Source organism: Hyla sarda, chromosome 2, assembly GCF_029499605.1.
Source record: "Hyla sarda isolate aHylSar1 chromosome 2, aHylSar1.hap1, whole genome shotgun sequence".
Classification (NCBI taxonomy): Eukaryota; Metazoa; Chordata; class Amphibia; order Anura; family Hylidae; genus Hyla; species Hyla sarda.
The window spans coordinates 336,673,759-336,696,615 of NC_079190.1; the positions used below are offsets into that span (position 1 = coordinate 336,673,759).

Here is a 22,857-nt window from a genome sequence, read left to right on the forward strand (position 1 = left end):
ATTTATACTTACTGACCAAATAGTTTATGAAACTTATACTTTCAGATGTCTACTTTATTTTGACGTCATTTTTTTAGTTTTTAATTAACATTTTAAATTAGTTAGAACCCTAACAATTTAACTTGAAATTTTGAAAATGTGAAAAGTACATCTTTTTTTATGTGCTATGCAAGGTTTGCAGAAATTTTAAGGTAGTAGAACATAGGAACACCCCCCCCCCAAATGACCCCATTTTAAAAACTAGACCCCTCAAGGTATTCGCTAGGGGGTACAGTGAGTATTTTAACACCATAGTTTTTTGGCAGGAATTATTACAAAGTCAGTGTTAAAAATTCGAAAATTGCAACTTTTCACAAATGCATCATTTGGGGGGCATATTTTTTGTACATCACTTCTGATATTGAAAGAAATGCACCCTATATTTTATTTAGCTGCTTGTCCCATGTTCGGAAATACCCCCGCTTTGGCCATATATGGTTCCTTGGCCGCGTGGTAGGACTCAGAAGGAGAGGAGCGCCATTTGGCTTTCAGGGCAGAACAGTACCCCCACCCCCACAAGTGACCCCATTTATATACCGCACCCCTACAAGTTATTGGCTGGACCAGGGACCTCTCTGATTGATCCTTGGTCGGTTGGCAGTATAACACGTCTGTCTGTGACAGTTAAGGCTCCTGATGGATATATCCGCCATGTTGTGGGAATAAGCACCCGCTCATGGCAAATATATCCATTACTGCTGCGGCTGGGTAGCTTAGAGTGTCCGCTCATGACTGCTGGCGGGAAATCCGCCGCTATGAGTGGACGCACAAAGCTACCCAGCCGCAGCAGCGAGCTCATTACCGTGACTGCTGCATAATGTGTAGGATCACGTGGCGGACATCCGCAGCATATTACATGCTGCGGATGTCCGCCAATGCGATCCTAAACATTATGCTTTTTTTTTATTAGATTCATTTAATAAATGTATTTTTAATATATATTTTTTTTTACACTTTTATTACATTTTTATTTATTTTTACACTTTTATTTTATTTATTTATTTTTACACTTTTTAATGCTTTGGAATACTTAGTATTCCAAAGCATTGCAGTTATATGCTACCTGCCAGTTTTCACTAGCAGGCAGCATATCAGGGACAGGCAATACCCAGGGCAGACCTGGGGGTCTTTGTAGGACCCCCGGCTGCCCAGGTATGCAGCAGCACCCCGCGATGCTCCGGGGTGCTGCAGGAGAGACAGAGGGAGCCCCCTCCCTCTGTCAGAACTCCTTACAGCACGCGGTCACTTCTGACCGCGGCTGTAGGGGTTAAACTGTCGGGAGTGAAGTGAACTTCACTCCCGGCAGTGCGGCCACACACAGCACCCCGCGATCGCGCTGCGGGGTGCTGCAGAGGAGACAGAGGGAGCCCCCTCCCTCTGTCAGAACTCCTTACAGTGCGCGGTCACTTCTGACCGCGGCTGTAAGGGTTAACCTGCCGGGAGTGAAGTGAACTTCACTCCCGGCAGTGCGGCAGGCCCCGGCCAGCCGCGTATTACACGCAGCACCCCCCGATCGCGATGCGGGGTGACAAAGGGAGCTCCCTCTGTCATAACACTTACAGTCCGCGGTCACTTCCGACCGCGGCTGTAAGGGTTAAAACTGCCGGGACCGAAGTTTACTTCGGTCCTGGCAGTGCAGCAGGGTCCCGGCTGTGTGATACAGCCGAGTCCCTGCCGCGATCTCGTGGGTGCACTGGGAAGCACCCACGAGAAGAATTGACGAGTATAGACGTCCAGGTGCGGGAACGCCCGCCAACCTGGACGTCTATACTCGTCCATGGTCGTTATCGGGTTAAAGAGGCATCTCGAGGTGCCAGCTGCAACAAATAGATGTGCTTAGCAGCTGTAGGCTGTTTAGCCACTCTTACATGCTGCATTTGAAGACTTTTTAATAAGTATAGCAGCAGACCATGCTTTTGAGACTGCTGAAAAAGTGCATGCGGCCCAAATGGTGACTCCTACTGGTCATTGAGATAAATTACATCCGCTGCCCTGCATTACTGTACACGTCTGCATCCCGTTTCGGCATCAGGTTTTTTTCTGACGTTTTTTTTGGAAAGTTGCACTGCAATTTTTGAGACAAAGCTAAAAGTGTATTTAACCTCTTAAGGACGCAGGGCGTATGGATACGCCCTGCATTCCGAGTCCTTAAGGACGCAGGGCGTATCCATACGCCCGTGGGAATTCCGGTCCCCACCGCTAGCCGGTTGGGGACCGGAGCCGGATGCCTGCTGAAATCATTCAGCAGGCACCCTGGCACATCGCCCAGGGGGGTCCTGAGACCCCCCCCCCCATGTCGGCGATCGGAGAAAATCGCATGTCAATTCAGATATGCGATTTTCTCCAATTCCGGGCTGATCGGGTCTCTGGTGACCCGATCACCCGGAAAATAGGGCTGATCGGAGTTGTCAGCAACAACCCCGATCAGCCTAAAGGATTGGAGTGAGATCGCAAAGCTGCGATCTACTCCTATCCCCTGCCATTACTCAGAACGGAGTTCTGACCAATGGCAGCGCAGGACAGGGGGTTGCCATGGCAACCCCCCGTTCTGCCCGCCCCTGGATGTCGAGGGGCTCTGGGAAGAAGATGGAGGCCGTACCTACAGGAGAAGATGCCTGGGGACCTGGGATCTTCGCTGGAGCCTGCAGGATCCTGATCAGGTAGGGAATCGACAGTGGGGGGGGGGGGGGGGGGGGGATTGAAAGTGAAAGTAAATCGATCTTTACTGTGGCAACCACTAGGGGGGCCAAACTGCAACTCCCAGCATGCCCAGAGAGCCAAAGGCTGTCTGGGCATGCTGGGAGTTGTAGTTTTGCAACATCTGGAGGGTCACAGTTTGGAGACCACTGTTACAGTGGTGCCCAAACAGTAGCCCTCCAGATGTTGCCAAACTACAACTCTCAGCATGCCTCGACTGCCCAGGCATGCTGGGAGTTGTAGTTCTGTAACATCTGTCCCTTCAGATTTAGCCATTTTCATGACATTTTTGAAAATTGCTGCTCTACTTTGAAGCCCTCTAATTTTTTCAAAAAGCAAAAGTATGTCCATTTTATGATGCCAACATAAAGTGGACATATTGTGTTTGTGAAGAAAAATAAAATTTACTTGGAATATCCATTTTCCTTACAATTAGAGAGCTTCAAAGTTAGAAAAATGCAACATTTTCATGAAATTTTGGGATTTTTCACCAAAAAAGGATGCAAGTAACGCCGAAAATTTATCGCCAAAATAAAGTAGAATATGTCACGAAAAAACAATCTCAGAATCAGAATATTCGGTAAAAGCGTTTTCGCGTTATTAATTTGTAAAGTGACGGTGGTCAGAATTGCGAAAAAGGGCTCAGTCCTTAAGGTGAAAAAGGGCTGCGTCCTTAAGGGGTTAAAAGGAATGGGAAATATAAAGAAATAACTTATAGTTCTTATTCTTATTGGATCCACTACTGACTTTGACTCAAAAAACAAAGTGGCAGTATTCAAAAAAATATAAAAAAAAATGCCAGAAAAAAACCTGTGTGGAAACCTAGCCTATCAGTTGTTTCATTTTTCCTTGAAAAATGTCTTTTCTCCTGAAAACAATTAGAAAAAGAAGTAATTTACCAGTATAAATGTTCTAATCCTGCCATAATTCAGCTACAAGTTACAACTAATGTGACATATTTACTTCTCTATGTAAATCAGACCATAGCTCAACATGCATGTAAAATGATGTGGATACAGCAATGAAACCTGTGTGCACACGTACTCTCACATGGATGATATTTAACAAATTTTATACATTTCTAAACAAATTGGCATAAATAGTGTAAAGAGTGTATCTCTTTATACATTTGGCTCATCCTTCTCCAGGGTATTTATATATAGATAGGCTTATGGAATATGATAACTATAGTCTTTAGAAAGCTTTCCCAATTAGTTACATTAAGTTAGTGCACTCCTGTCGACTGCAACAGTCATTCAGTAGTTAAAATTTCAATACAAAAAGTGTGTGGCCAATGACTTAAGAAAAGGAACAGGTAAATGCTCACTCCTTGTACAACACACCCTCTCTTTGTCAATATACAGACCTTCTCTTCCAGGATGTTGTTTCCTTTATTGTTTTTTTTTTTTTTTTTTTGGACACAGATTTCTTTTCTGACAATACTCATTTATTTTAACACTTTAGTGACCGCCCATACATGGTTTTTACGGTGGTTAATAAGGGGCTTTAGCATAGGCGTGCACAGCCTATTGCATTAGGATGTGCACCCTAAAGCACAAACTCACGCCGTGCGCGTGCACATATATACATATATGCACACACCTAGTTAGTATAGTTCCCCCACATTAGGTGCAATATAGTTCCCTCACATTAGGTTGGTAGTACAAGTCCACACACATTAGGTTGGCAGTACAGTTCCCCCACATTAGGTTGGCAGTACAGTTCCCCCACATTAGGTTGACAGTACAGTTCCCCCACATTAGGTTGGTAGTACAGATCCCCCACATTAGGTTGGTAGTACAGATCCCCCACATTAGGTTGGCAGTACAGATCCCCCACATTAGGTTGGCAGTACAGATCCCCCACATTAGGTTGGCAGTACAGATCCCCCACATTAGGTGCAGTACTGTACAGTTCCCCCACATTAGGTGCAGTATAGTTCCCCCACATTAGGTGCAGTACAGTTCCCCCACATTAGGTGCAGTATAGTTCCCCCACATTAGGTGCAGTACAGTTCCCCCACATTAGGTGCAGTATAGTTCCCCCACATTAGGTGCAGTATAATTCCTCCACATTAGGTGCAGTATAGTTCCTCCACATTAGGTGCAGTATAGTTCCCCCCACATTAGGTGCAGTATAGTTCCCCCCACATTAGGTGCAGTATAGTTCCCCCCACATTAGGTGCAGTATAGTTCCCCCCACATTAGGTGCAGTATAGTTCCCCCCACATTAGGTGCAGTATAGTTCCCCCACATTAGGTGCAGTATACAGGGTGGGCCATTTATATGGATACACCTTAATAAAATGGGAATGGTTGGTGATATTAACTTCCTGTTTGTGGCACACTAGTATATGTGAGGGGGGGAAACTTTTAAAGATGGGTGGTGACCATGGCGGCCATTTTGAAGTCGGCCATTTTGAATCCAACTTTTGTTTTTTCAATAGGAAGAGGGTCATGTGACACATCAAACTTATTGGGAATTTCACAAGAAAAACAATGATGTGCTTGGTTTTAACGTAACTTTATTCTTTCATGAGTTATTTACAAGTTTCTGACCACTTGTAAAATGTGTTCAATGTGCTGCCCATTGTGTTGGATTATCAATACAACCCTCTTCTCCCACTCTTCACACACTGATAGCAACACCGCAGGAGAAATGCTAGCACAGGCTTCCAGTATCTGTAGTTTCAGGTGCTGCACATCTCGTATCTTCACAGCATAGACAATTGCCTTCAGATGACCCAAAGATAAAAGTCTAAGGGGGTCAGATCGGGAGACCTTGGGGCCATTCAACTGGCCCACGACGACCAATCCACTTTCCAGGAAACTGTTCATCAAGGAATGCTCGGACCTGACACCCATAATGTGGTGGTGCACCTAGTTCCCCACATTAGGTGCAGTATAGTTCCCCCCACATTAGGTGCAGTATAGTTCCCCACAGACATACAGCCTTCAGCCATATACAGTGTATGGCTGGAGGCTATATGTCTGTATACTGGCCTACTTCAGTGGTCCGTCCTCCGGTCCGTAGGTCCCGGGACTGGAGGAGCGGTGGTCGAAACACCGAAGACGACGTTCAACCTGCCATGCCCTCGCGTCCTCCTCTTCAATGTGCCGCTCCTCCGTTCCTACGGCGCACGCACGGGCTGTCAGTGACGTCCCTGCATGCGCTACCTCCCGGCGGCCCCTGCATTTTTAAAGTTAACGCAGGGCCGCAGGACGGTAACAGGGACATCCTTGTGTCCCGAAATATCTTTTCAGGACACAGGGATGTCCCGAATGTGACGGGGGCGATTAGGGTGTGCCCAGGCACACCCCGTGTGCCCGCCTATGGGCTTTAGGCTATACCGTCATCTTTGTGCGGCAGAAGTCTAGACCTGTATTGGACTTCACTTCTAACTGCCAGGACCGGAGTAACCTCCAATTCTGGCTATTGAACCTGCTGCGGTCAAATCATGACTGCGGTGTGTAACTAATCTGTGGAGCTCTGTTATCCCATCAGCAACCCAGCAACGCGATTGGCAAGTGACAATGAGTTTCAATGGCAGCCAGGGGCCTTCTGAAGGCTGGCAGTCCTGCCATATGTCAGCATAATGCTGATAGGCATAATACACTGCACTACAGTATTAAATCAGGGATCAGAAGACCTCATGTGAAAGTCTCCTTGTGAGGAGATATGCCTGCTTAGTTAAGCCTACATTGCATGTGTATGAAGTGCAGTTGGGAGGAAAACCTGTCCGCTCACAACAATCCAAATGAGCACCTTTCTGTGTATGGGCACTTAAAGGAGTTGTATTGTCCCAATTATTAATAGTTATGGCTGATAGCTATAGATCAGCTAAGATAGCTAGTGGATCTGTTGGGATCAGATCACAGGGACCCCAACGATCACTAGAATTAATCAGAAGGATACAGTGCTTGGCTATTGTAAGAAATCCTATAGAGAGTTAATAGTGTCAGTTAAGCATATGTGCTATATGGCTCTATTTACCAAAGGGATAACGAAGCTCTGTTCTCATGATCAGTGGGTGCCCCAGCAGTTTGATCATGATTGATCAGCTAGCCATTACCTATTCTGTAAATATGTCATAACTTTACTATTGGGATATCCCTTTGAAGGAGTACTCCTGTGAAAAAAAAAATCAAATCAACTGGTTCCAGAAAGTTAAACAGATATGTAAATTACTTCTATAAAAAAAAAAGCTTAATCCTTCCAGTACTTATCAGCTGCTGTATGCTCCAGAGAAAGTTGAGTTGTTCTTTTCAGTCTGACCACAGTGCTCATTGCTGACATCTCTGTCCTTGTCAGGAGCTGTCCAGAGTAGGAGCAAATCCCCACATCAAACCTATCCTGCTCCGGACAGTTCCTGACATGGACAGAGGTGTCAGCAGAGAGAACTGTGGTCAGACTAAAAAGAACTACACAACTTTCTCTGGAGCTAGCTGTTGTGTGCATTTTGTGTAACTTCCTTTAACTTAAATGAAAGGTATGTAAACAGTAACAGTATAGCACCACAGCTACACTGTTTGTAAAGCTCACAAGTCGATAGGAGTTACACAAAATGCATAAAACAACCTGTTCAACTATTTCAGCTTCTCCACCACCTCCTGCCACCGCAAGCAGGCTGAAGGTGAGAGGGAGACCTTAATCTTGAGCTAGGTGCAGATCCTATATGTGGAACTGGCATTTATCAGATGTTAATGGCATATCCTATGGATATATTATAAATACTAGAGGTGCACCGAAATGGAAATTTCAGAACCGAAACAAATCCGAAATAAAAAAAAATGTCCGGCCGAAACCGATACCGAAAATGACTTCTCCCCGTCTTCTGGTAAAATGCAGCGCTCCGCTCATTAGATTAGATTCCCCCACATTAGATTGCCAGCTCCCCCACATTAGGTCGGGAGTTACCCCACAATAGTAGGCAGCTCCCCCACAATAGTAGGCAGCTCCCCCACAATAGTAGGCAGCTCCCCCACAACAGTAGGCAGGTTCCCAAATTAGGTCAGCATTTCCCCCACAATAGTAGGCAGCTCCCCCCAACAATAGTAGGCAGTTCCCACACAATATTAGGCAGCTCCCCCCAACAATATTAGGCAGCTCCCCCCACATTAGGTCAGCAGTTCCCCCACAATAGTAGGCAGGTTCCTCACAATAGGTCAGCATTTCCCCCACAATAGTAGGCAGCTCCCCCACAATAGTAGGGAGCTCCCCCACAACAGTAGGCAGGTTCCCAAATTAGGTCAGCATTTCCCCCACAATAGTAGGCAGCTCCCCCCAACAATAGTAGGCAGTTCCCCCCAACAATAGTAGGCAGTTCCCCCCAACAATAGTAGGCAGTTCCCACACAATATTAGGCAGCTCCCCCCAACAATATTAGGCAGCTCCCCCCACATTTGTAGGCAGCTCCCCCCCCCACAATATCAGGCAGCTCCCCCCAACAATATTAGGCAGCTCCCCCCACATTTGTAGGCAGCTCCCCCCCACAATATCAGGCAGCTCCCCCCAACAATATTAGGCAGCTCCCCCCCCCCCATAATATCAGGCAGCTTCTCCCCCCCCCACAATATCAGGCAGCTTCTCCCCCCCCCCCACAATATTAGGCAGCTCCCCCCCACAATATTAGGCAGCTCCCCCCCCCATAATATCAGGCAGCTTCTCCCCCCCCCCACAATATCAGGCAGCTCCCCCCCACAATATTAGGCAGCTCCCCCCCCCCCACAATATTAGGCAGCTCCCCCCCCACAATATTAGGCAGCTCCCCCCCCACAATATTAGGCAGCTCCCCCCCCCCCCCCCCACACACACATTTGTAGGCAGCTCCCCCCCACATTAGGTCAGCAGTTCCCCCCCACCCCACAGACATACAGCTTCCAGCCATATACAGTGTATGGCTGCAGGCTGTATGTCTGTACTGCTGCACCCACAGTGTTCCGGTCATCGCTCCTCCGGCCCGGGGTCACATCTACTGCTATGGCCTATGGACCATAGCAGTAGGTGCCGGTGCCGGGACCGGAGGAGCGATGACCGGAACACTGAAGATGACGCGGTCACTTACCAGGCCCCGGCCGGCGTGCGTTCTCCCGCGACGATCCTGCGGTCCTCCTGCGTCTCTATGGTTTTACGCCGGGACGTCAGTGACGTCCCGTGCGTACGACCATAGAGGCGGAGAAGCGAAGAACCGAAGGAGGATCGCGGGAGGATCGCAGAAGGACGCCGGGGAATGGTGAGTGACCGGCGGATATCCTTATGTCCCGAAAAGATTTTTTGGGACACAGGGATGTCCAGGATAGGATTAGGAATACTTCTTTTTATGTGCCCGGGCCGGCTCCTGTGTATATCGGTGCATCCCTAATAAATACCCCAGATCAGAATACCCTTTGAGGCCAGGTTTCCACTGAAAGTGAATAAAGATTTATGAAACGCCAAACCCACTTAACATTTTTTCCTTTGGTATTAATTCACTTTTCTTTGGCCTTTTTCTGCGGTTTTGCACTCATTGGCAGTTTAAAAAGATCTCAACATGTTGAGTCTATGGCTTTTTTTTTTTTTACAAAATCTTGTTGTTTCTCTCTCATAGAAGTCTATGAGAGGGGAAAGAACATTTAAAAAAACGCCATGTGGATTTAGTATTGGCGATTTTTTTTTTTTTTTTTTCTGTAGTTTTTTCCCCCATTTGTTCAATAGATATCCTTGAGTCACATGATGAAAGAATCACGACTTGTGATGAAAACACAGGGGAAAAATGCCAAAGAAAAACGTCAATACTAAAACCATTTATTTATTATTTATATTACATTTATGTATATAAACACCACAAAAACTACATCTTGGAAGTGCAAAATGACAGGACAGTTTATTTTTTTTATTTCAGGTCAAAAAACTCCAGAAAAAGAAATAAGTGGAAACTTAGCCTCAAAGCAACTCGTATGACTTTATCATTTCACACAGCTGTCACTTGGGAATCTTTTGTATCTAGCAGGTATGAACTTTGCTTCAACAAATAAATCAGTGATAAAGCATGAGGAAAATAGCAATGGGTGGAGAAAGTGCTAATCTTATTCTGATGATTAATTAAGAGTATTGTGAAGATTATACTGTACGGGAAAAAAAAATACCTGACTGTTACAAAATCCCATTGTACCTGTTAGATTGTTCCTGCCAAGGTCGATTCTCTGCTGTTTGGTTTGTTTTTAGTTGAAAAAAGTGGAGTGTACAGCAGTAGCATAAGGCGGGATCTAGGAAGGATTTTTTTGTATTTTAAAGTACTCCGGTGCACACTTTTTTCATGTTATCCCGTCTGGTCTGCAAAATAAAAGAAAACACACTTTATCTTACCTGCCAACGAGCCCCCGGAGCTCCGGTACAGGTGTTTGGTCCCCGGGCTGTATTCTTCTTACTTCCGGTTAGCCCGGCACGTCACACGGAGCTTCAGCCTATCACCGGCTGCAGCGATATCCCGCCTCGGCCAGTGATAGGCTGAAGCTACGTGCCGGGCTAACCGGAAGTAAGAAGAATACAGCCCGGGGACCGAACACCTGTATCGGAGCTCCGGGGGCTCGTTGGCAGGTAAGATAAAGTGCGTTTTCTTTTATTTTGCAGCCCGGACGGGATAACATGAAAAAGTGTGCACCGGAGTACTCCTTTAAGGGTAGTGGCACAAGTTCAGATCTGACCCCCTTAGACTTTTATCTTTGGGGTCATCTGAAGGCAATTGTCTATGCTGTGAAGATACAAGATGTGCAGCACCTGAAACTACGGATACTGGAAGCCTGTGCTAGCATTTCTCCTGCGGTGTTGCTATCAGTGTGTGAAGAGTGGGAGAAGAGGGTTGCATTGACAATCCAACACAATGGGCAGCACATTGAACACCTTTTATAAGTGGTCAGAAACTTGTAAATAACTCATGAAAGAATAAAGTTACGTTAAAACCAAGCACATCATTGTTTTTCTTGTGAAATTCCCAATAAGTTTGATGTGTCACATGACCCTTTTCCTATTGAAAAAACTAAATTGGATTCAAAATGGCCGCCATGGTCACCACCCATCTTGAAAAGTTTCCCCCCTCACATATACTAATGTGCCACAAACAGGAAGTTAATATCACCAACCATTCCCATTTTATTAAGGTGTATCCATATAAATGTCCCACCCTGTACTGCATATTTTGTGCACATATTGTCATTTCCTGATATGTTCTCTTGTCCTTGTCATAAGATTTAGTGTGATTAGTTGAGGTTGGGTGAACAGAGGTGCAGCTATTCTAATACAAAGAGCAGTGGTAAAGTACTTTTTAACTTTCATGGATCAGCAAAATTAGCATGTATGTCTGTACGATCAGCTGCTTTGATAAGTAATATCAGTTGTACTACACATTTCCAGCTATGACTGGGTAACTAGCTAACTATGACAAGTGTTTAAAGCAAAGGAATGTAGAAATACCTGCTGCTCTTTAAAAAGAATAGGCTAATACCTCCTTCCTCTACACTGTCAGGTGCTTTGTCAACTGGCTGCTGGCATAATCGAAGTCTTTCTTTTCCACAGAAGTAAGAGTGAGTTAGTGCACGTTCATTTATAGAGAGATAAACTATTCATTGTGTTTGGTGAGTACACAGGAGCAACATATCCTTGTTCACTGCAGACATTTATTTTACTGTCATACTGTCTTTAAAGAAACCTAATACTCTGAACACACAAAAGGCTAAATTTGACCATAACCCCTTAAGGACCAAGCCCTTTTTCACCTTAAGGACCAGAGCATTTTTTGCACATCTGACCACTGTCACTTTAAGCATTAATAACTCTGGGATGCTATGAATTTCATTCCGAGATTGTTTTTTCGTGACATATTCTACTTTAACATAGTGGTAAATTTTTGCCGATACTTGCATAATTTCTTTGTGAAAAATTTCTTCATGAAAAATTAGAAAATTTTGCATTTTTCTAACTTTGAAGCTCTCTGCTTGTAAGGAAAATAGACATACCAAATAAATGTTATATATTGATTCACATATTCAGTATGTGTACTTTACATTTGCATCATAAAGTTGACATGTTTTTACTTTTGGAAGACATCAGAGGGCTTCAAAGTTCAGCAGCAATTTTCCAATTTTTCACAACATTTTCTAAATCTGAATTTTTCAGGGACCAGTTCAGTTTTGAAGTGGATATGAAGGGCCTTCATATTAGAAATACCCCACAAATGACCCCATTATAAAAACTGCACCCCTCAAAGTATTCAAAATGACATTCAGTAAGTGTGTTAACCCTTTAGGTGTTTCACAGGAATAGCAGCAAAGTGAAGGAGAAAATTCTAAATCTTCATTTTTTACACTCACGTGTTCTTGTAGACCAGTTTTTGAATTGTTACAAGGGGTAAAAGGAGAGAAATCCCCCCAAAATTTGTAACCAATTTCTCTCGAGTAAGGAAATACCTCATGTGTATGTAAAGTGTTCGGTGGGGCGCAGTAGAGGGCTCAGAAGGGAAGGAGCGGACAATGGGATTTTGGAGAGTGAGTTTTTCTGAAATGGTTTTTGGGGGGGGTATGTCAGATTAGGAAGCACCCTATGGTGCCAGAACAGCAAAAAAAAATAAATGGCATATCATTTTGGAAACTACACCCCTCAAGGAACGTAACAAGGGGTACAGTGAGCCTTAACACCCCACAAGTTGGATGTGTAAATTAAATTTTTATTTATTATTTTTACTAAAATGCTGGTTTTCCCCCATCTCTTCTGGGTATGAAAATTCCCCATGTTAGGACGTCAAGTGCACTGCGGGTGCACTGCAATGCTCAGAAGAGAAGGAGTCACATTTGGCTTTTGGAAAGCATGTCCCATTTAGGAAGCCCCTATGGTGCCAGAACAGCAAAAAAAAACCTGCACATGGCATACTATTTTGGAAAATACACCCCTCAAGGAACGTAACTAGAGGTACAGTGAGCCTTAACACCCCACAGGTGTTTGATGACTTTGGATATGTAAATACATGTTATTTATTTTATTCTTTTTTATTTTTACTAAAATGCTGTGTTTTCCCCAAAATTTGTAATCCCATCTCTTCTGAGTATGGAAATACCCAATGTGTGGGCATCAAGTGCACTGCGGGCGCACTATAATGCTCAGAAGAGAGGGAGTCACATTTGCAAATTTTGCTGAAATGGGGATGGGGGGGGGGGGGGGGGTCGCACACATATCATATTTAGGAAGCCCCTATGGTGCCAGAACAGCAAAAAATATAAAAAATAAAAAACATGGCATACTATTTTGGAAACTACAACCCCTCAAGGAACGTAACAAGCAGGTGCACACCAGGTCTCAGAAGAGCAGGAGTGCAGTCAGGGGCCTTGGGCATTTACATAGCTGCCTATGAAGCCAGGACAGTGGGACCCCCCCTCAAGGAACGTTACATGGGGTAAATTACTAAAATGGGGTACAGTGGAACGTAAAATGATAAATACAGGTTATGTTCCAGAATGATGACCCAGAGAATAGCCAAAACTAAAAAATATGCCCACCCCAAACCCTATGCTCTAAATCATCATTCTGTGAATGGGATGTGTGTGACCGTCCCTAACCTAAGGCAACATAAAAAAAGTCACTAATGATAGTGACTCAGTGACCTATGACCCTTTTTTGGAAAAAATACCCCCCACCCTCCCGAGGTCTTATCAGGTTTTGGGCAATTTAGTGGTTTATGGGTTAAAATTTGGAATGTACTCTGGACTTGGTACATTGGGATCAAATTATGATAAATGAAACCGCCTTGAACCGCCTCCGTGCTATGGCCATACTGTAAGCGAGGTCTGGCAAAGGACGTCCCCGCTCCAGTACTGCCTGACACTTGCCCATATGCAGCACAAGGCCCCAAAATGTCCTCATTTCGGCTGCATTAACGACGTACCATTGATTGGGCTTAGCCAAAAGCGAATCAGGGTGGTGGGCAATGAACTGTTGGGCGTACAAGTTCATTTGCTCCACCATTAGATTGACAAAGTCGTCACTGAAATAACTAAAATAGTCTAGTGTGTGTGTGTGTGTGGGGTGTGGGTGGGGGGGCGGGGAAGTGTGTAGTGTGTTTGTGCTCGGTGTTAACATAACGGTGTGTGATTAGAAATCACACACCGTTGTAATAAATAAAATAAAAAATGCTGCAGCCCCCAAAAAAGGGGGTGGCAAATCGCAGCACCCTGAACCCCTAATAGGGCCCGGGTCTTGCTGCAAAATCTGCGTCAGACCCTTGAGGACCCCTATTTTTCCCTTAACTGTAAATGCACTCTGACTACAGGTTGCTGGAGGCCACTTCTTCTGTCCTGAGGGGCACAGATCTTGACAGAGGGGGGGGGTCCCTGGCTCCTTCTCTCAGCTCTGCCCGCAGGACTGAGCACGGTGGTCGAGCAGAGCTGAGAGAAAGGGATATTAACCCCTCCTCTGTCAGCTGCTATTGGTCGCAATAGCAGTGCTCCTGGGGGGGGGGGGGGGTGACTGGATCACCACTTCCCCCCAGCAACAGGGGGTGATTGGCGGTGTATACTACACCGCCAATCACCTTCTAATTCCGGGTCATCGGGTCACACGATGACCCGGATTCAGCGCAGATCGCTGGTGTGAATTCACTGGTGATCTGTGGCAATCGCTGACTAGGGGGGGGGATTGTCATAGGATGCCTGCTGAATGATTTCAGCAGGCATCCCGGTCCGGTCCCCGCCCAGTGCTCGTACAGGTACGCCCTTGGTCCTTAACCCCTTGAGGACGCAGGACGTACTCAAACGGCCCCTTTTCCGAGTCCTTAAGGACTCAGGACGTTTGAGTACGTCCTGTCAAATCCTGGCTCCCCGCCGCTAGCTGGAGGGGAGCCTGTGCCCGATGCCTACTGAAATCATTTAGCATTCATCGCGGCATATCGCCCAGGGGGGTCATGATGACCCCCCATGTCGACGATGGCCGCAGATCGCTGGACAATTCAGTCCAGCGATCTGCGGCAGATTCCGGGTCAATCGGGTCTCCAGTGACCCGGTGACCCGGAATTACAGGCTGTTCGGGGCCGTCTCTGACGGCCCTGAACAGCCATAGCCAGCAGGGGTGAGGTGGCACTGGTGCCACCTCACAATTGCCCTGATTCGTCGGCCGGCCAATCAGGGCGCCTGCTGCGGGTGTCACTTGAGCGGGTGCGGGAAGAAGACCCCGGGAGCTGGGGACCCCAATCCCCGGCGTCAATGTTGGGATTGGGGCCCCAGGAGCGGTGGCGACGACGAGGGACTGACCTGCAGCGTGGATCGTTGGTGGTGAGTGACAGCCTACTGCTGTTGCTTAGCAACAGCTCCCAGCATGCATAAAGGGCATGCTGGGAGCTGTAGTTATGCAACAGCAGGAGGCAGACCACCACAACTCCCAGCATGCCCTTATGGGCATGCTGGGACTTATAGTTTTGCAACAGCTGGAGGCACATTTTTTCTATGGAAAAGTGTACCTTCAGCTGTTGTATAACTACAACTCCCAGCTTGCACAAACAGCTAAAGTGCATGCTGGGAGTTGTAGTGGTGCATCTGCTGGTTGCATAACTACAACTCCCAGCATGCCCGTTGGCTGTCGGTGACTGCTGAGAGTTGTAGTTTTGCAACAGCTGAAGGCACACTGAGTTAAGTAGCAAACCAGTGTGTCTCCAGCTGTTGCATAACTACAATCCCCAGCATCCCCAGGCAAAGTAGTATGCCTCCAGCTGTTGCATAACTACAAGACCCAGCATGCCCTTCCGCTGTCTGTACATGCTGGGGGTTGTAGCTTTTGCAACAGCTGAAGGCACACTGGTTGCAAAACACTGAGTTTGTTACCAAACTCGGTGTTTTACAACCAGTGCGCCTCCAGCTGTTGCAAAACTACAACTCCCAGCATGCACTGATAGACCGTACATGCTGGGAGTTGTAGTTTTGCAACAGCTGGATGTTCCCCCCCCCCCCCCCCCCAATGTAAATGTACAGGGTACACTCACATGGGCGGAGGTTTACAGTAAGTATCCGGCTGCAAGTTTGAGCTGCGGCAAATTTTCTGCCGCAGCTCAAACTGCCAGCGAGAAACTACTGTGAACTGTGACTGTACCCTAAAAACACTACACTACACTAACACAAAATAAAATAAAAAGTTAAAAACACTACATATACACATGCCCCTACACAGCCCCCCTCCCCTCCCCAATAAAAATGAAAAACGTCTGGTACGCCACGGTTTCCAAAACGGAGCCTCCAGCTTTTGCAAAACAACTACTCCCAGTATTACCAGATAGCCACTGACTGTCCAGGCATGCTGGGAGTTTTACGACAGCTGAAGGCACCCTGTTTGGGAATCACTAGCGTAGAATACCCCTATGTCCACCCCTATGCAAGTCCCTAATTTAGGCCTCAAATGCACATGGCGCTCTCACTTTGGAGCCCTGTCGTATTTCAAGGAAACAGTTTAGGGTCACATATGGGGTATCGCCGTACCCCGGGAGAAATTGTGCTACAAATTTTGGGGGGTATTTTCTGCTTTTACCCTTTTTAAAAATGTAAAATTTTTGGGAAAAGAAGCATTTTAGGTAAAAAAAAATTTTTTTTTTTTTACATATGCAAAAGTCGTGAAACACCTGTGGGGTATTAAGGTTCACTTAACCCCTTGTTACGTTCCCCGAGGGGTCTAGTTTCCAAAATAATATGCCATGTGTTTTTTTTTTTTTTTTTTTTTTTTGCTGTTCTGGCACCATAGGGGCTTCCTAAATGCGGCATGCCCCCAGAGCAAAATTTCCTTCAAAAAAGCCAAATGTGACTCCTTCTCTTCTGAGACCTGTAGTGCGCCAGCAGAGCACTTTTCACCCCCATATGGGGTGTTTTCTGAATCTGCAGAAATTGGGCTTCAAATTTTGGGGGGTATTTTCTGCTTTAACCCTTTGGAAAAATGTAAATTTTTTGGGAAACCAAGCATTTTAGGTACATTTTTTCTATTTTTTATTTTACATTAAGGTTCACTTTACCCCTTGTTACGTTCCCCAAGGGGTCTAGTTTCCAAAATGGTATGCCATGTGTTTTTTTTTTTTTTTTTGCTGTCCTGGCACCATAGGGGCTTCCTAAATGCGACATTCCCCCAGAGCAAAATTTCCTTCAAAAAAGCCAAATGTGACTCCTTCTCTTCTGAGACTTCTAGTGCGCCAGCAGAGCACTTTTCACCCCCATATAGGGTGTTTTCTGAATCGGGAGAAATTGGGCTTCAAATTTTGGGGGGTATTTTCTGCTATTACCCTTTTTAAAAATGTAAAACTTTTGGGAAACCAAGCATTTTAGGGAAATTATTATTATTTTTTTTACATATGCAAAAGTCGTGAATCACCTGTGGGGTATTAAGGTTCACTTTTCCCCTTGTTATGTTCCCCGAGGGGTCTAGTTTCCAAAATGGTATGCCATGTGTTTTTTTTTTTTTGCTGTTCTGGCACCATAGGGGCTTCCTAAAGGTGACATGCCCCCCAAAAACCATTTGTCGCTCCTTCCCTTCTGAGCCCTCTACTGCGCCCGCCGAACAATTAACATAGATATATGACGTATGTGCTTACTCGAGAAATTGGGTTTCAAATACAAGTCAAAATTTTCTACTTTTTACCCCTTGCAAAAATTCAAAAATTGGGTCTACAAGAACATGCGAGTGTAAAAAATGAAGATTGTGAATTTTCTCCTTCACTTTGCTGCTATTCCTGTGAAACACCTAAAGGGTTAAAACGCTGACTGAATGTCATTTTGAATACTTTGAGGGTGCAGTTTTTATAATGGGGTAATTTATGGGGTATTTCTAATATGAAGACCCTTCAAATCCACTTCAAACCTGAACTGGTCCCTGAAAAAAAGCGAGTTTCAAAATTTTTTAAAAAATTGGAAAATTGCTGCTGAACTTTGAAGCCCTCTGGTGTCTTCCAAAAGTCAAAACACGTCAATTTTATGATGCAAACATAAAGTAGACATATTGTATATGTGAATTAAAAAAAAATTATTTGGAATATCCATTTTCCTTACAAGCAGCGAGCTTCAAAGTTAGAAAAATGCTAAATTTTCAAATTTTTCACCAAATTTTGGGATTTTTCACCAAGAAAGGATGCAAGTTACCACAAAATGTTACCACTATGTTAAAGTAGAATATGTCACGAAAAAACTTTCTTGGAATCAGAATGATAACTAAAAGCATCCCAGAGTTATTAATGTTTAAAGTGACAGTGGTCAGATGTGCAAAAAATGGCCGAGTCCTTAAGGTGAAAAAGGGCTCAGTCCTTAAGGGGTTAAGTACCAGGACGACAGGGCGTACCCATACGCCCGTGGTCCTTAAGGGGATAAAAAGTAGATATCTGTCAGCAAGTACAGATGATTTTTACATGATCTGCTGACAGTCTAATTTGTGTTTCTCCTTGTCTGTTCGTATTCGTGTTTCTTGTCTCCCCCTCAAATTGTATTTTTGAAAAACAGTGCACACATAAACCTTTTAATGTTAATAGTGATAGGACTGAACTGACAAAAATTGCCAGATAATGAGTCCTTAAACAATTCCACTTAAAATTAAGATACATTACACAACTTGTAAAAGGTGGAAGGACTCGAAAGTGCAGTTTAGTTCCGATGGGCAATAAATGGCTAATGGCAGTTCTTCTTGTTAAATTTCCTACACTGTGACTCATGTTTTCAAGTTATAGGAAGGAACATATAAAAGGCATATAGGAACAGTGTGGTTTTTAATATTGTACAGCGGTCCCTCAAGTGACAATAATTTTAGCTTACAATGGCATTTCTTGTGCTGTAGTTATTCAAAATCATATTCTAAAAACCATTACTATGCCACAGACAGCAACAAATGTGTTTGACTGGAGGATCCAGTTAAATCCACAAGTCCTATAGGGAGCAACTAGAGCTTGCCAGTGAGTATTACTAAGCCAGCCAGTATTACTAAGGGCATGCATTATTGGCTGTATAATATTGCTTTCTGACAGCTTTATTTATTGAACCACTATCTACCTGAGGCAGAAATTGGACAGCAGTCAAGGTAGGCTTCATGACTTGTACACTGTGCATAATGTACACCATGGGTGTCAAACATGCGCATGCTGCCCACAATGAATGTCTTTGCGGCCCGGCATCCCTGTGTCCCGAAAAATCTTTTCAGAACACAAGGATGCCCCGGTTACCTCTCTGCGGCCCCGCATTAACTTTAAAAACGCAGGGGCCGCCGGGAGGTAGCGCACGCAGGGACGTCACTGACGTCCCGTGCATGCGCCCATAGAAGAGCAGAGCGGAGCAGCGAGGAGGATGCGCGCGCATGGCAAGTCACCAGCGGCACCTCATCTTCAGTGTTCTGACCACCACTCCCGGGACCTCCTGCTATGGCCCATAGGCCATAGCAGTAGATCGTGACCCCGGATTGGAGGAGTGGTGGTCGGAATACTGAAGTGGGGCAGTAAACAGACATACAGCCTCCAGCCATACACTGTATATGGCTGAAGGCTGTATGTCTGTGGGGGAACTGTACTGCACCTAATGTGGGGGGAACTATACTGCACCTAATGTGGGGAGCTAGTAACTATACTGCACCTAATGTGGGGGAACTAATACTGCACCTAATGTGGGGGACTGTACTGCACCCAATGTGGGTAACTATACTGCACCTAATGTGGGGAACTATACTGCACCTAATGTGGGGAACTATACTGCACCTAATGTGGGGGAACTGTACTGCACCTAATGTGGGGGAACTGTACTGCCAACCTAATGTGGGGGAACTGTACTGCCAACCTAATGTGGGGGAACTGTACTGCCAACCTAATGTGGAGATCTGTACTGCCAACCTAATGTGGGGCAACTGTACTGCCAACCTAATGTAGGGCAACTGTACTGCACCTAATGTGGGGGAATTGTACTGCACCTAATGTGGGGGAATTGTACTGCACCTAATGTGGGGGAACTGTACTGCACCTGATGTTGGGGGAACTGTACTGCACCTGATGTTGGGGGAACTGTACTGCACCTGATGTTGGGGAACTGTACTGCACCTGATGTTGGGGAACTGTACTGCACCTGATGTTGTGGAACTGTACTGCACCTAATGTGGGGGAACTGTACTGCACCTAATGTGGGGGAACTGTACTGCACCTAATGTGAGGAGCTATACTGCACCTAATGTGGGGGAGCTATACTGCATCTAATGTGGGGGAACTGTACTGGACAGTCTTGTGCAGGGGGCAGGGTCTTGTGCAGGGGGGCATGGGGTCTTGTGCAAAGGGGGCATGGAGTGTTGTACAAAAAGGGCATGGGCTCTTGTGAAGGGGGTCATGAGGTGTTGTGCAGGGGGGCATGGGGTCTTGTGTAGGGTGGGCATGGGGTCTTATGCAGGGGGGGCATGGGGTCTTGTGCAGGGGAAGCATGGGGTCTTGTGCAGGGGGGCATGGGGTGTTGTACAAAAGGGGCATGGGGTCTTGTGAAGGGTTCATGGGGTCTTGTGCAGGGGGGCATGGGGTGTTGTATAGGGAGGGCATGTTTTTTATTTATTTATTTATTTTGATGCGGCCCACATAAACTTAAACCTTGTTTTTTTGGCCCATGTTAGCTTTTGAGTTTGACATGCTTGATGTACACAATCCTGAAAGTGCTCCTGACCATGTAAAGTGATTCACCAACTTCCTGGAGCTATTACTAACATTTATTAAATAGTCACATTACATGTATTATCTTTTTTATATTTCTTTAATTAAGATTTTTAGTTTTATTCTTTTTTTTAGATATTCTGAGGGCTTCAGAACTATTGACTAGTTTACCATAGAGTCATGTATTTTTTTTTTTCAAATATATTTTTATTAAATAGATTTTACCAAACAAAACAATGCTTGTACAAATAAGCACAAAAGGAAAATGGAATTTCAAAACAATAAGAAATCCCCCAATGTGCCTCCACATTGTACCAAGTGGTATACTGGAAAGGAGGAACAATTTCAGCAATTCCTCAAGAGTCAAAGTGAGTCACAATAAAAGATCTCCATTTCCGAAATAACTTTTTCGTACCCAACTCCCTATGTCTCTCAGCATCCAGTTTGTCAACTGCCAAAAAGGTTTTCAATTGGGACATCAGCAGTGGCAAACCTGGAGTATTTGCATCCAACCAGTTGGTAAAGAGACATCTCAGTGCAACCAATAGTACGATATGAATAAACTGAAGGATCCTCTCCCCCCCCCCCTCCTCCTTCGTTGGGCGCAGTTGTTGGAATAGCAGAACTTGGGGCATGAAGTGGTCCCTAATGTAATTTTGAATCCCCCGCCAATAGTCAGCAGTGTGAGAACATTCCCACACTCCATGATAAAGATTTGTAAGCGGTGTTTGGCACTTAGGGCATTTCGTAATCTTATCCGGGAAGGATGGAGATGGGAGAATACTGAAACCATACAAGGCTGCGTGAGCCAATTGAAAATATGTCTTTCTCCATCTTTCGTTAATGACATATTTATGCACTGTTCCCCATCCTTCCAGGATCGTGGCAGTAATTTCCCCATCACCCGTTCACTGTTCCCAAGTTTGAAATAACTTTTTAGGGTCTACTTTTAAAAATTGATTACGGAAGCCATGTAGAGCATCAATATTGTGGCTCTTCACGGTTCACCTCCTATATTGTCATCTAGGGAATGTGTGGTCGCCTCCCATGTAAGGTCCCTAAGTCTAGAGGAACAGAAAGCAAACACTTGATTAGCATGGAGCGTATGAGACTGAGGGAGACCAAAATAACTAAATATCTCTCTCGGTTTGAGCCATCGATGTTCGTCCCTATGCATCAGTGTCCCCACCGTAGTTATACACTTAGTGTCCAAGCCAGGAAGAAGACCTACCCTGCGGAAACTCTGGATGATCAAGCAAGGGCATCCTTTTAGAGAGAAGGAAGAGGAGGCCAAAAGCCTTCCACATCTCCTTGCAGATGGCAATTCAGCATAAGAGGTATGCAGCAATGCTGAAAGAGACCAAGGCGCCACCAAGGCTCTTTCCACCCTCAGATTGGAAAAAGAGGTTGAACCATGTATCCAGTCCATCTCATGACGTAACAGGCAAGCTAAATATAACCACGGACATTTGGAAAGTTGACTCCCCCCTCCGCTCTACACAACATCAGCTTCTGCAACGCTATTCTGCAACGCGTTTGCCTTGCCACAGAAATCGTATTTAGACGTGTCAAGTCATCATTTTTTAAAAGAAGTGGGAGGGTCTGTAAAGGGTACAATAAACATGGAAAGCTGATCATTTTAAGTAGGGATGTCCCGAAACCAATGCTTGTATCGGTATTGGGGCTGATACTAGCCATTTCCATTCCCCGATACCAAATCTGATACCTGCTGCCGCTCCGCTGCCCCGTTCTCCCGTTCGCATCATGGTGTTCCATGGAGGAGCAAGTGACACACACGTCACTCCACCTCCTCCATTGCGCCCAGCGTAGTGCTACGGAGGAAGCAGAGTGACGTGTATGTCACATGCTCCTCCATAGAACGCCATAATGCGGACGGGAGGACGGGGCAGCGCAGCGGCAGCACCCGAGCACCTGACAGAGGACAGCCGCTGGTGAGCTGTCTACAAGGTTGAGGGCTGCTGTCTACAGGTGGCCTGCTACTGATGTTTAAAGGGGCCCTGCTGTCAAAAGGGGGGGCCCTGCTAATGTCTAAAGGGGGGGTGCTGTGTACAAGGGGGGGCTGCTTTCTACAGGGGGGCTGCTGCTAATGTCTGCAAGGGGATACCGCCTACTATTAAAGGCAATCTTACACCTGCACTAACTTGAATTTATAGGTAGGTGACCGGGGTTTCTACCGCTGCTCACCATGTGAACATCGGTCTTGCCGCCAATGCAAATTCCCTGTTCTGTCCAATGGGGAAGAGAGAAATCTTGGCTCATATTACAGCATCCGCCTCCATTGTACACAACAGGGTACCCGCATATCAGCACGGTAAGGAGCGCCAGAAACCGGGTCACCCTGGTGTCAGATTCCCTTTAAAACAAAAGTACTCGTAATTGGTATCAGCGAGTATTAGAATTAAAGTATCGGTACTCGTACTCGGTCTTAAAAGAAAAAAAAAAAAAAAAAATGGTATC

At 45.5% G+C, this 22,857-nt stretch overlaps 1 protein-coding gene across 9 annotated transcripts in view; it reads left to right on the forward strand.

Moving 5' to 3' along the window:
- SLC45A3 (solute carrier family 45 member 3) overlaps positions 1 to 22,857 on the forward strand; it is a 111,625-nt gene that overhangs the window by 33,442 nt on the left and 55,326 nt on the right. For 5 of the 9 annotated variants that reach the window (XM_056558038.1, XM_056558040.1, XM_056558037.1 and 2 more), the window contains one exon: positions 9,616 to 9,723. The exons of 3 other annotated variants lie outside the window; for them this stretch is intronic. The gene's annotated coding sequence lies outside the window, so the exon portion shown is untranslated. Of the gene's footprint in view, positions 1 to 9,615; positions 9,724 to 11,324; positions 11,345 to 22,857 lie in introns of those variants that run through there. One more of the 9 variants, XM_056558045.1, reaches the window with a different exon arrangement.